Source organism: Aythya fuligula, chromosome 3 (genome assembly GCF_009819795.1).
Source record: "Aythya fuligula isolate bAytFul2 chromosome 3, bAytFul2.pri, whole genome shotgun sequence".
NCBI lineage: Eukaryota > Metazoa > Chordata > Aves > Anseriformes > Anatidae > Aythya > Aythya fuligula.
The window spans coordinates 114314580-114326714 of NC_045561.1; positions in this window are offsets into that span (position 1 = coordinate 114314580).

The following is a 12135-nucleotide window of genomic DNA, read 5'->3' on the forward strand; positions in this document are numbered from 1 at the left end:
ATTTCTTTATCATTAATTGATGTTTTTTTCATGTGTGGAATTTGATTGGATATCATTAATATTGCTTCTTGTTTGCTGATAATACACAGTTATCTTATTCTATGTAAGCAGCAACTGGTTCATAGTAGGGCTGTATTTATTACGAAAAAAATTTACTCATTTCTTCTGAATTTTCTTATCTCCAATTTCCAGTTATATCATTCTCTATAGACATTATAAAAGCTGCACTGTACATATGCCACCTGCTATTGTTGTTCATACTCTTCTGTTATTTACAACACCAAATCTATTTATTATTTGATAAAACACATAGACCCACAGCAAGAGAATGGCGCCTGCCTTCCTGTCCTGCTCTCTGAATTTGAAGGGTCTGCAATTTCTCCAAACCAAGTGTCTCGGTGCACATCCTGGCCACAGAAAAAAATCTGTCTCACAAGAGATATGGCCTATAACTGGTCTGGAGCCTTGGAAGTCTACAAGAAAATCCTTAAAGCCCTCAAGATAGACAAACAATATTTTTTGCTTTACAAGGCAGAGCTGACATCACTTTGCATGCATATATTTTTGAAATGATGACATATTTTTCCCCCAAAGCATACTGCAATAAGTTTTAAGTAGAAAATTTCATATGACGACAAGATAGGGTGAACTCTTGTTACAGTAGTGCTGCAGGTATTGTTAGCAGCTACAGAAAGCAGGTGGCAAACCCTTTCTGAACCCAAGAATCAGGTTTTACAACCTTCTCACTTTTGAAACCAGTCTTTATGCTTTTGCATGCAGCCAAATGATTAGCAAAGATTAGCACAAAAATAATTCTGCTTTCTTAAACTTCAGAAATTGGAAACAAGTTCATGCTGGAATTTTTCCAAACTGCTTGTGGCCCTAGCTCTACCTCAGGATGCAAGACCTGTTGCAAATATTTGCAAGATATTAAAAGACACGTGATATTTCTTTTATCGAATCGATCCTGTTCTGACTACACTAGCAGTATATTTAATAAATATTTTTGACTCTATGATAGCACACATTTGAGTACTTTGCTCTTCTATGATAATGATGACTAAGACTGAAGGAAGGATCTTAACTGTGCAAAACTTCTTGGCATAACTGAACTAGTTTTTGACTAAAATTTTTACAGCACAAACAGTTGATATCATTGGTCCGTGATCCAGAAAAATACTTAAGCATACATCCAATTTTAAGCCCAGGAGTTTTTATATTCAAGCCAAAAGATTCAGCATCTTGGAAAACTAAGCTCTGCATGTATGTCTATTACCTTTATATATATATATAATTTGAACACAACGGGATACTGCTAGATGTGAAAAATTTCTCTGTCATAAGGTTAAGCTACCAGCATTTACTGTTGTGGTGGGTAGATTTTATTTATTTATTTATTTATTTTCCATTCTTGCTTGAATGTGAGGAATTTACACCCGTTAAAGAGACACAGACTGTTTCCCATCCCGATTTTGCCAGTACAGGAGATTATTTTTTGCTTTATGATTATGTATACATACACAGGATGTTCACTAAACTCAAAAAAAGAGCCATGGAGAGGGGCAGGATAGCCCCTGGCTGCAAGAATAGTTTTTGTGGTATACTGTCAATAAAGGATACCCTTTTAGCTGTGCCTAGCTCTCCCATACTGGTAGAGAAAATTTAGTCATCTAATGCAAGTCTCCATATTCTACAAGCCCATCTAAATTATATATTCAGGATAAAGTGTGTTACCTTGGGTAAGCAGGTCATCTTTTCAAGTTTCATCTTAATTTTTAAGTTTCAGGAGATTAAATATGAATCCCTGGTATACCAAGGCAAGCTTTATCCCAAGACTTTTCTTAAAGTAGTAAAGAAGATGAAACCTAAATTAATATTTAATAACAACAACAACAACAACAATAATAACAATAATATTCTCCAGGTTACCTGAACAGAGGCATTTTTTAGTAAACTCTCTTATTTCTAGGTGAAAATTTCTCTTTGTGTAACTAAGAACAGGCCTGAACCTTACAGTTTCTTTTGTTTTATCAGCAAACTGAATTGTTGTTGTTATTGTTGTTATTGTTTTGGAGTTGTCAATGTTCAGTTGTTACTGAAAATGCTAATTTTCAGTAACACCGAGAGTTCAGCTTCCAATGTTCATTTTTCCACCAGAGGGCACTCCTCTATTTTTAATGAAATCAAATTTCTGAACAACATTGAGCAGATTTGCAGTTTGGCATGTGCTGTACAATTCTAGCTGAAATGTGGCAAGCAGAAAATTGCAGGATCAGAGACACCCTGTCACACATCTGTCAATATTATGTGTTATCTGCTACCCTCCCACTGCCCAGCTGATGGGCACTGCAAGTCTGCAGTATGACAGATGTTTTGGGTTTGTGTACGTAAAATAAATAGTCAATAATATTATACACAGTGCATGCAGCAAGGATATGACTGAGCTTAACCTGGGATTGAAGAGATCTGTGTCTATGTGACCAAGGAGAAAGGGTCACCATGGTGAGCACCAGATTTTAGCATTTTTATGGAATATTCCATTCCCTTGGTTGCTTAGTGTTTTTATATTAGTGTATGGGAATACATGTAATTATAAAATCAAATCTATTTTGGAGCTGATGCAGCTTGGATTGAGTTTTGGTGCTTAAGAATTTGTATCAATAAAAAACAAAAGCGAATATCTGCAGTGAGATTTGTAGACATTGAAGAACCTGTTATTTATCTGAACTGTAAGGAATGTTTACCACTATAAGGACTTTTTAAGCAATTTTATGTTTATTACTCATAAGTAGTCTGCTTTTTGATAACAGAAGAGAAAGGATATTTTTTAAGGCTTATACATAAGGATGTCAAAGCTTTCAGAAGAAAAATTTTGGCAAAAACTAGAGGATTATTATTATTATTATTATTTTTTAAATCTATGCATACAAAATGTAGATGCATTTCCTAACAGGCTCTATAAAGAAGGAGCTACCTCCTAAATATTTCACAGAATCACAGAATATCCTGAGTTGGAAGGGACACACAAGGATCATGGAGTCCAGCTCCTGTCTCCTCACAGTACCACCCAAAACCAGACCATGTCTGAGAGCATTGTCCAAATGCTTCTTGAACTCCGGCAGCTTGGTGCCATGACCACTGCCCTGGGGAGCCTGTCCCAGTGCCCAACCACCTCTGGTGCACTGCAGCCCAACCAACCCCCAGCCTGACCCTCCCCTGTCCCAGTTCCATGGCGTTCCCTCAGGTCCTGTCACTGTCCCCAGAGAGCAGAGCACAGCGCTCCTTGTCAGGGAGCTGCTGCAGGCCACCATGAGGCCTCCCCTTGGCCTCCTCTACTCTGGGATGATTTGTTAAAAGTAGTCTCATCCTCTAGTTACTGAAATAGTTGGCAAAAGCAAAATAATGAAGAAATAAACCCTTCTGATAATTTTACCAAAATGTATAAGAACAGAATCAGCAGAGATTGGAAGCATGCTACATCAAATGGTTAACATTCTGGCACTATATCAAAAGTGACGAATTCTCACAGCAGCTCTTAAACCAAAAAAGTAAACACTTTTCCCTTCCTCTGTCAAATAGTAAGTGGAATTACAGAGGTGGTGGGGTTTGCTTAAGGTTGTCTTAACCTGGTCCCTGTTAAGACAACAAGGGAGAGCCAAGATGAGCTAACACAGGTGTAAGAATGAAATAGAAGTATGTATTTGTTTTTCAATCAAGACAGGTTCAGTCTCCTGCAAACTTGTACTGTTGCACTTCAGGGTGAGGGGGATGACCTCTGTGCTTTCAGGACTTGAATGTAGGCAATCTGTAGCTAGGTCATTTGTTGGGATTGGTCTCTTCACTTCTCTAGAGTGTTTCATGGCTAATTATCCTCATGTTTTTCTTAAACTTCTCTGGACTAACTTCAGAAAATCTCTCTGCATTTAACTGCCTGCCAGGATCTCCATGATTCAGTCTCTTGCTTTTCAGCCAAACGCTTATACTCCCTGCAGGGGACGCACCTACTAATAGCCAAGCCTGCTGCCATTTGAGCCACCTTTGTTAGCTAGTCTCCACCCAAATCTCCAGAGTTTTCAGACAATGGTAAATACCTGTCCCTGAAAAAGTATCATCTAGGTGATAGTATCATCTAGGTGAAGACTCTCTCAGGTGAGAGTCTTCTCATCCAGCTCCAGAAGCTAGTTGTCTGCTTCAGAGCTTTTCTCCTTAATAGTGCCTTTAGAGGTAATGGAAGCACTTGAGGGATACGCCTCATCTCTTGTTACAGCGGATGTTTGAGAAAAGATGGTGAGTAGCAAAGTTAAATGACTGTCTTGATGTCATGAAGGCTTTTTAAAAAGTTATCATGTAGATCAAGTCATTTACAATTTTATATCTCTAGGAATGTTGAGGAAACCAACAGTTTCAGGAAAGGATGTAAGAGGGAGCTCTAAGTAAATACTGTCTTCAGTGTTCTAGCTCTCTGTAGAGACAGCATTTACTTTTCCCACTGTAGAATGATATCAGTGATTGATTGTGTGGGGGTTCTCTAAAATATGTGTTAGACAGTAGTAAATGTGTGAGATACACGAAATAGTTCATGTTTATTGAAAATAGCAGTGCAAAGTCACCTGGAAGAAAACCTACTCACAGCTTATTCTTCTTCTCGTCAAGTATATCTCTTTTGGAGCCTGCTTGGTAACTCTAAGCCTGCTCCATAGCTCTACAGGGTCTGTAGGCATAATTAGGATGTGTCATGTTTCCTCTGTTAGAAGCAACACAAAATTGCAGCTCTTCACTTATCGTTCAGCTACTTGACTAATAAAACTGCCCTCATAGCCCTGGTATGACACATCACCTATTCCTGCAATAGATCTGAGTGCTGTATTTAATGTGTGTGTTATTTCTAGTATTGTTTCTCAGTTGCAGAGTCACACAACACCTGTTCATGAGAATGAGCAATACTACACATATCAGTCTTGTGGAATATCCAGGCATGCTTCACAACTGCTGTTTTGTCTTTGAAACACACCTGTTGCTTCCCTAACACTGACTTCAAACAGCTGTACACCAACCCAGTTGATGCATATAACACACCTTCCAGAAGCAATGGCATGAAAAATTTGCTCTTCACCAGGTGTCTTTCACATGAGAGACTGAATAGTCTGTATGACAAACAACTTAATTGATTACAAGGATGAAGACTCATTGCAATTGCTTTTAGCTGTCTAAAATTAGTCCCCTAACATGGTTGTCTGGTGAATTGAGGCACATTCAGTGTATGATTCATTATATCTGTCATCAGCCTCTCTTTTAGGAAGACAAGTCATCCTCTAGACATCTTCCCTTGCTTTTCATTGACAACAGAAAGAGAATAAATGGTACTGTTTATACTACGTCTCTCATCACTTCCGTAGCCCTGCTGGCCACACTGTTTTTTATGCAAGCCAGGATGCTGTTGGCCTTCTTGGCCACCTGAGCACACTGCTGGCTCATATTCAGCCAACTATCCACCATCACTCCCAGGTCCTTCTCCACCAGGCAGCTTTCTAACCACTCATCTCCCCACCTGTAGGGCTGCATGAGGTTGTTGCACCCCAGGTGCAGGACCCAGCACTTGGCCTTGTTGAACTTCATACGGTTGGCCTCAGCCCATCAGTCCAGCCTATCCAGATCATCCTGCAGAGCCCTTCTACCCTTGAGCAGATCGACACACACACCTAACTTGGTGTCATCTGCGAACTTACTGAGGGTGCACTTGATCACCTCATCCGGATCATTGATAAAGATATTAAAGAGAACTGGCCCCAGTACCGAGCCCTGGGGGACTCCACTAGTGACTGGCATCCAACTGGATTTAAATCCATTCACCATGATTCTTTGGGCCTGTCTACCCAGCCAGTTTATAACCCAACAAAGTGTATGCCAGTCCAAGCCACAAGCAGCCAGTTTCTTGAGGAGAATGCTGTGGGAAATGGCATCAGAAGCCTTACTGAAGTCAAGGTAGATCATATCCACAGACTTTCTTTCATCCACCAAGTGCATCACTTTGTCATAGAAGGAGATCAGGTTTCTCAAGCAGGACCTGCCTTTCATAAGCCCATGCTGACTGGGCCTATTGCCTGGTTGCCCTGCAAGTGCTGTGTGATGACACTCAAGATAATCTGCTCCATGAGCTTTCCTGGCACTGAGGTCAAACCAACAAGCCTATAGTTTCCCATGCCTACCTTCTGTCCCTTCTTGTAGATGGGCATCACATTTGCTAGCCGCCAGTCGACTGGGACCTCCCCTGATAGCCAGGATTGCTGATAAATGATCGAAAATGGCCTGGGCAGTTCTTCCACCAGTTCTTGCAGCACCCTCAGGTGGATCTCATCTGGCCCCATCAACTTGCGTTCAACTTACATCTAAATGCTATAGAAGGTCACCAACCATTTCCTCGTGAATTGTGAGGACCACATCCTGCTTTCCATCCCCTTCCACCACCTCAGGGTGCTGGGTATCCAGAGAACAATGGCTCTTGAAGCTAAAGATTGAGGCAAAGAAGGCATTAAGCACCTCCGCTTTTTCCTTATCTCTTGTTACTAAGTTTCCCCCAGCATCCAGTAAAGGATGGAGATTCTCCTTAGTCCTCCTTTTTGTGTTAATGTATTTATAAAAACATTTTCTGTTGTCTTTAAGAGCAGTAGCCAGATTGAGCTCGAGATGAGCTCAATCTCATCTCAACCTTTCTAATTTTGTCCCTACACATCCTTACAACATCTAAAACAGGTGAATCCCACCTATAATACCTTTTATTTCAACTTCCAGCACTAAATTGTACTGCATTATGTTGCTGTTATGTATTAGCTGTTGGATTCTTCCTCTTCCTTGTGAATAAAATGGATCTTCAGTCTGAATTTAAATCCTGTAATTCTCAGCAATCAAAACTGGGATTACTGAGGCAAAGGATTATTTGGGAAGTGATTAGATTTATATATAAATTGGAAGCAATGCAGATAGACTTATGTTTTCAGTATAGGAATTACCATTTTCCAGTAGTGACCATCTGTTTATGATTATTACCAATTGATTAAAGGCAAACAAATGTATTGGTGGGTTTATCGATAATAAACAGGATCTTTCAGCAGATCACTTAGAAAGAAAATCATTTAAATCTTTCTAGGGGGACAAGCTGTTGTTCATGAGTTATGGAGAGGCAATTTGTCCACAAAATCACAAACACAACTAAATGTGATGTGGTAGTTTTACCCTGATGGGCAACTAAACTCCACCACAACTGCTCTCTCACCTCCTCGAAAGATGAGGGGGAGAAGAAAGTATGCTGGAAAGAAAAGAAGGGCTCAAGGGCTGAAATAAGGTTGGGGAGATTACTCACCAATTATTGCCACAAGCAAAACAGATAGCCTAGGGAGATTAATGTAATTTATTGTTTATTATTAGCAGACTACAGCAGTGAGGAAATTAAAAACACCTTCTCCATCTACCCTACTCTATGTCCTCCCCACCAGTGGTGCAGGGGAACAGAGAATGAGGGTTGCAGTCAGTCTATAGCACTCTGTCTCTACCACTCCTTCATGGTCACTCTCTGCTCCTGCTCCATGTGGTGTCCCTCACATGGGATGCTGTCCTTCCAGAACTGTGCCTTTGGGGCTGTCCACAGGCAGCAGCTCTTCAAGAACTGCCCCAGTGTGGCTCCGTACCACAGGTTCCATCCCCCAGGAGCAAACTGCTCCAGCACAGGTCCCCAGTGGACGGCAGCTTCCCCCCCCAGACCCCCTGCTCCTGCGGGGGCTCTCCATGGGCCGCAGCCTCCTCAGGCTACAACCACCTGCTCCACTGGGGACTCCTCCATGGGCTGCAGTGTGGAGATCTGCTCCATGTGGGACCCACGGGCTGCAGGGGGACAGCCTGCTCCACCAGGGGCCTCTCCACAGGCCTCATGGGAACTGCTGTGTGCCTGGAGCCCTCCTTCTGTACTGGGCTTGGGGGTTACAGGGCTGGTTCTCCCACATTTTCTCACCTTTCTCTGCCAGCCACTGTAGCATAACAGTTTTTTTCTCTTTCTTAAAACTGTTCTCCCAGAGACCCAACCAGCATCATTCATGGCTTGGCTCTGGCCAGCAGTGGATCTCTTTTGGAACCATCTTGAGCTGGCTCTAACCTGACATGGGGGCAGCTGCTGGGCTATGATTACAGAGGCCACCCTTTCAATCCCCCTGCCACCAAGCCCTTGCCATGTAAACCTAGTACATGTGTTGAAAATTTGTAATCCAATTCAAAATTCATTGACCATTTTCCAAGTCAACAGCTTCTCATAACTGTATTCTATACAAATTATATAGGGGATATTTCTATATCACTCAGTTACTTGGCTGAATTAAGGCTGAATATGAATCCTCAAGGTAGTTTAAGTCAGGTGTGTCTGGACTACAAAGCCTTACTTATACTACTGTATCTTATTGTGTCAGTTTGTATGCTTAAGGGCATGTACAATGTGAGGATAGCAACTAGAATTTATTTATTGCAGGCTTTTTCTTTGCTTGGTTTTGTTCCTACATGAATTGGTGTTTAAAACATCTTCTGGATATCAGGATTACAATATGAGTCATTTTCAGGTATGTTATTCCATGGTTCATCGTACTGTGGGCTATGTATGCCTTAGTCATGTATTCAGGAGAGTTTGTTTGCCTTCTATTGGATATCAGAGCAGGGAACTGAAAGTTTATAAAACATGATTTGCCTGATTTCCTACTGGAAAGTGTATGAGCACTACCCAGAATTAATATGAATTTCTAGGGTCTAGCACTCTTCTCCCTTGTCCAAATAAAATCTGGGTTCTTCAAAATATGGGTAAGTTTTTGCTTCAAGGACTGGAAGAGGGCTTATAACTACAACTAAGGCAGGAGGCAAGTTACCTAGGTCCTAGGATTTTCTGTTGGACCTTGTGGAATGGGATTTGGTTTGCAGATTAAAATACCGAACTGTAAGTGTCTATACGTGGATATGATCTGAGCATCTAATCTCCTATCACAATTAATGGAAAGCTCTGTCAATGTTCTCAGTGAAGCCTTCTGAGCTTTTAGGTGTATACAGAGTTTGTGAATTCACTGTCTCACTCAGAGACATCTAGAGCTAACTTTGATACACCAGAATGTCCTGTCTGTCCTTCTGCTGCTTTTCCAGAAGCACATAGTTTTTCTGTATATTCTGCAAAGCACCCATAGGCCCTATGTGCAGACCTTTGCCAATCCAGACTATCACATGGTAGGGATACCTCTGTTTAAGAAAAAAAAATATTGATTTTCCTACGAACTGTTCCACAAAATTAGTGATTTCTCACTCTTCTAGTAAAGACCCTCAGCATGACTAAACTGGCTGCAGATGTCTAAAGTAAATCAAGATGGATCCCACACCCCATATTGATATTCCTGACATTTTAATATGTTAGCTCATTTGCATTGGTTGACCCAGATGCTGCTTGGTGCATCTTAGCTTACAGGTGTCTTCAGCACCTAGCCCATACAATCTTACTTATTAACTGCTAGTGGGTGGACTAGCTGGCAATACTATGGCTCAACAGGGGATATGTTAATCTAAGTGTTTGTTGTTAGTTCCTTAAATCCAGCAAAAAGGTAGTGCATCTACTGTGGCAGAATGAGCCTTCTGCTACCACCCACTAACAGTAAGGCAGGTCCGATGTTACTGATCACAAAGTGAACAAAGGCAGATTGGGCTCAAGGGAGATGCTTTTTGCAGAAGATGAGATCAGGTTCAGACTCTGAGCTGCTTGGGGCGATGCATTATTAAATGCTATCTACTGATATGCTACTTTTGTAGAAGCTGATTAATGACATCTTATTTTATTATTCTTTATCTTTTATCTTCACCTTGTTTCACAGATGTAACTGGCAGTACACGGCAATAACCAAAGACCCGTGGCACTCATTAGGTTGTGGCTGCTCCTCAGAAGTGCCATCAGGCATGCAATTCCTATTCACAATTTTGTTAATGATGCTGGTTAACATGTGTGTTACTGTTCAAGCTACATAGACAGAATGGTCTTGTCAGTCTTAAACTAACTTATCTTTTAGTTATCATTTCCTTTGACACAGTCCTCTGATATACTGAGAGATAAATACAAGGCAGACTCTGTAATGTGTTCCCCCGGCAGTAAAATCTTAGCAGTAATGTTGTAGAAGGGTTTAATCTAACGAGTGTTTCTTTTGACCTGTTTTATATTTTATTAGAGAGTTAAAGCTGCAGGTCTTAAGGCACACTGAAACTAGAAACAAATTCTTTCTGAGTTGTTCCATGCTCCTTGGGAATTTTTTTGTCTTTGTGTGAAAGTGGGTGCTTAATCCTACCAGCACAGGACTCGTAGAGGATACAGCTAAATCAAATACCTTCAACTGCCTGAGATCCTGTTTTGTACCACTTTTGGGGTTGTGATTTGAGGAGAGGAGTAATCCCCTCTAAACAAAAACTAACCCAGCAAATAAAATGAATTTTTTTCTGCTGAATTATCTCAGCATGGGTTATTGAAAATTGACTATTGAAAAGTTAAAAGGATAAATTCAAAACAAAATGAACACAAAGAAGTCTATGTCCTGAGTGTGCAAGTATCTGAACCCAGTCAACCCAGGGTAAGCCGAAGCTGGCAATGAATAACTACCCACCGTCACTCCTCAGGTGTGTGATCTTTGCGTGTCCAGTAAAAAATAGGAGGCAATATGTCTCTTTTTCATTGTGGGTTTTGTTACTTCATGTTTATTACAGGATAAGAGCATGTACATGAGCAATTTCTGAAGAACATTTGATTTGGAAAGACTGTTGCAATAGGAATAGGATAATCTTCCCCTTATATTTATATGCTTAGGTCTTTATTCATACTGAGAAGTACCTCGAGAAGTACCCTGAGAGGGGTACTGAGAGGTACCTGAGAAGTACCTCGAGAAGAGTGTAAGCCTTCGATTGCATCCCTACCAACTCAATATTGACACTTCACCCTGGAAAGATCAGACAGCTGTCTTACTTTAGTTCCCAGGAAACTAATGGCTTTTATGGTGTTATTTAGTAGGTCATCTTATGAATTTTTCTTTTGCATGTACCTACTAGTTGCATGACAGCATTGTGCTTGCTAACAAAATCACTTTGCTGGTTTGGTAACTGACAAAGCAGCCAGAGCTACAGTGGTTTTCCATCATGAAGCATCAAGTGAAAATCAACCTGAGAACTACAGCCACCCACGTAAATTAAGTTCTGTTTCTTGAATTAGTTGCAAGGCTGAGATTCCTATGTGAGGGAAACCAAGGCAGAAGCCACATTGGCATTACAGAGTGGGATTGCAGAAGACCACTGAGGAAAGGCTTAACTTTCTCTGTCTTACAAAGGGCACTGAATGACTAGAAATTCTAGATTACATCTGAAAAAATACCCATGAGCTAGGCAAGACATAATATCAGAGCTTAACAGCTATGACAGGCTGAGGGAGTCGGGGGCGTTCAGCTTGGAGAGGAGAAGGCTCTGGGGAGAATTTACAGTGGCCTTCCAGTGCCTAAAGGGGCCTGCAGAGAAATGGGGAAGGACTCTTTGGCAGGGGGCATAGGGATAGGAAAAGGTGAGATGACTTTAACCACCTCTCTCCCACAAAGCTAATTTCTGCCTCTTTGCAGCCCCTTAGTTGTAAAAAAAAAGACTTGATATTGAGCTTTATGTTGAATTGTGCTAAGGAGCTGACCCAGATTAAAAACATACATATATTTATAGGGTATTTTTTATCATAGACCAGCTCCCCAATTCTTGACCTCCTCAAACATCCGGTATAGCAGAAATAACAAAATTTAAGGAAAAATGACAGAAATTGTTTGGTACAACACTGTTTCTAAAAGTCAAACCCAGGAAGATAGGGCTGAAGTATATTATAGACAGGGTAATAAGTATATTTACATCAAGGGACACTCCCTACCATTCGAGTCTGAAAGAAGTTGGTAAGACATTTATTCTTAACATAGCAAGTGCTCGTTTGTGAGGAGGCTGGGAACCAGATAGAAGGATTCTAACAAAAGGCTTCAGAGGGTAATATATACCTGGGGGAAATAGCCTTATCCACCTCTGATTGCTCTCTGCCATGCCAAGGGGCATCTGTAACCCTTA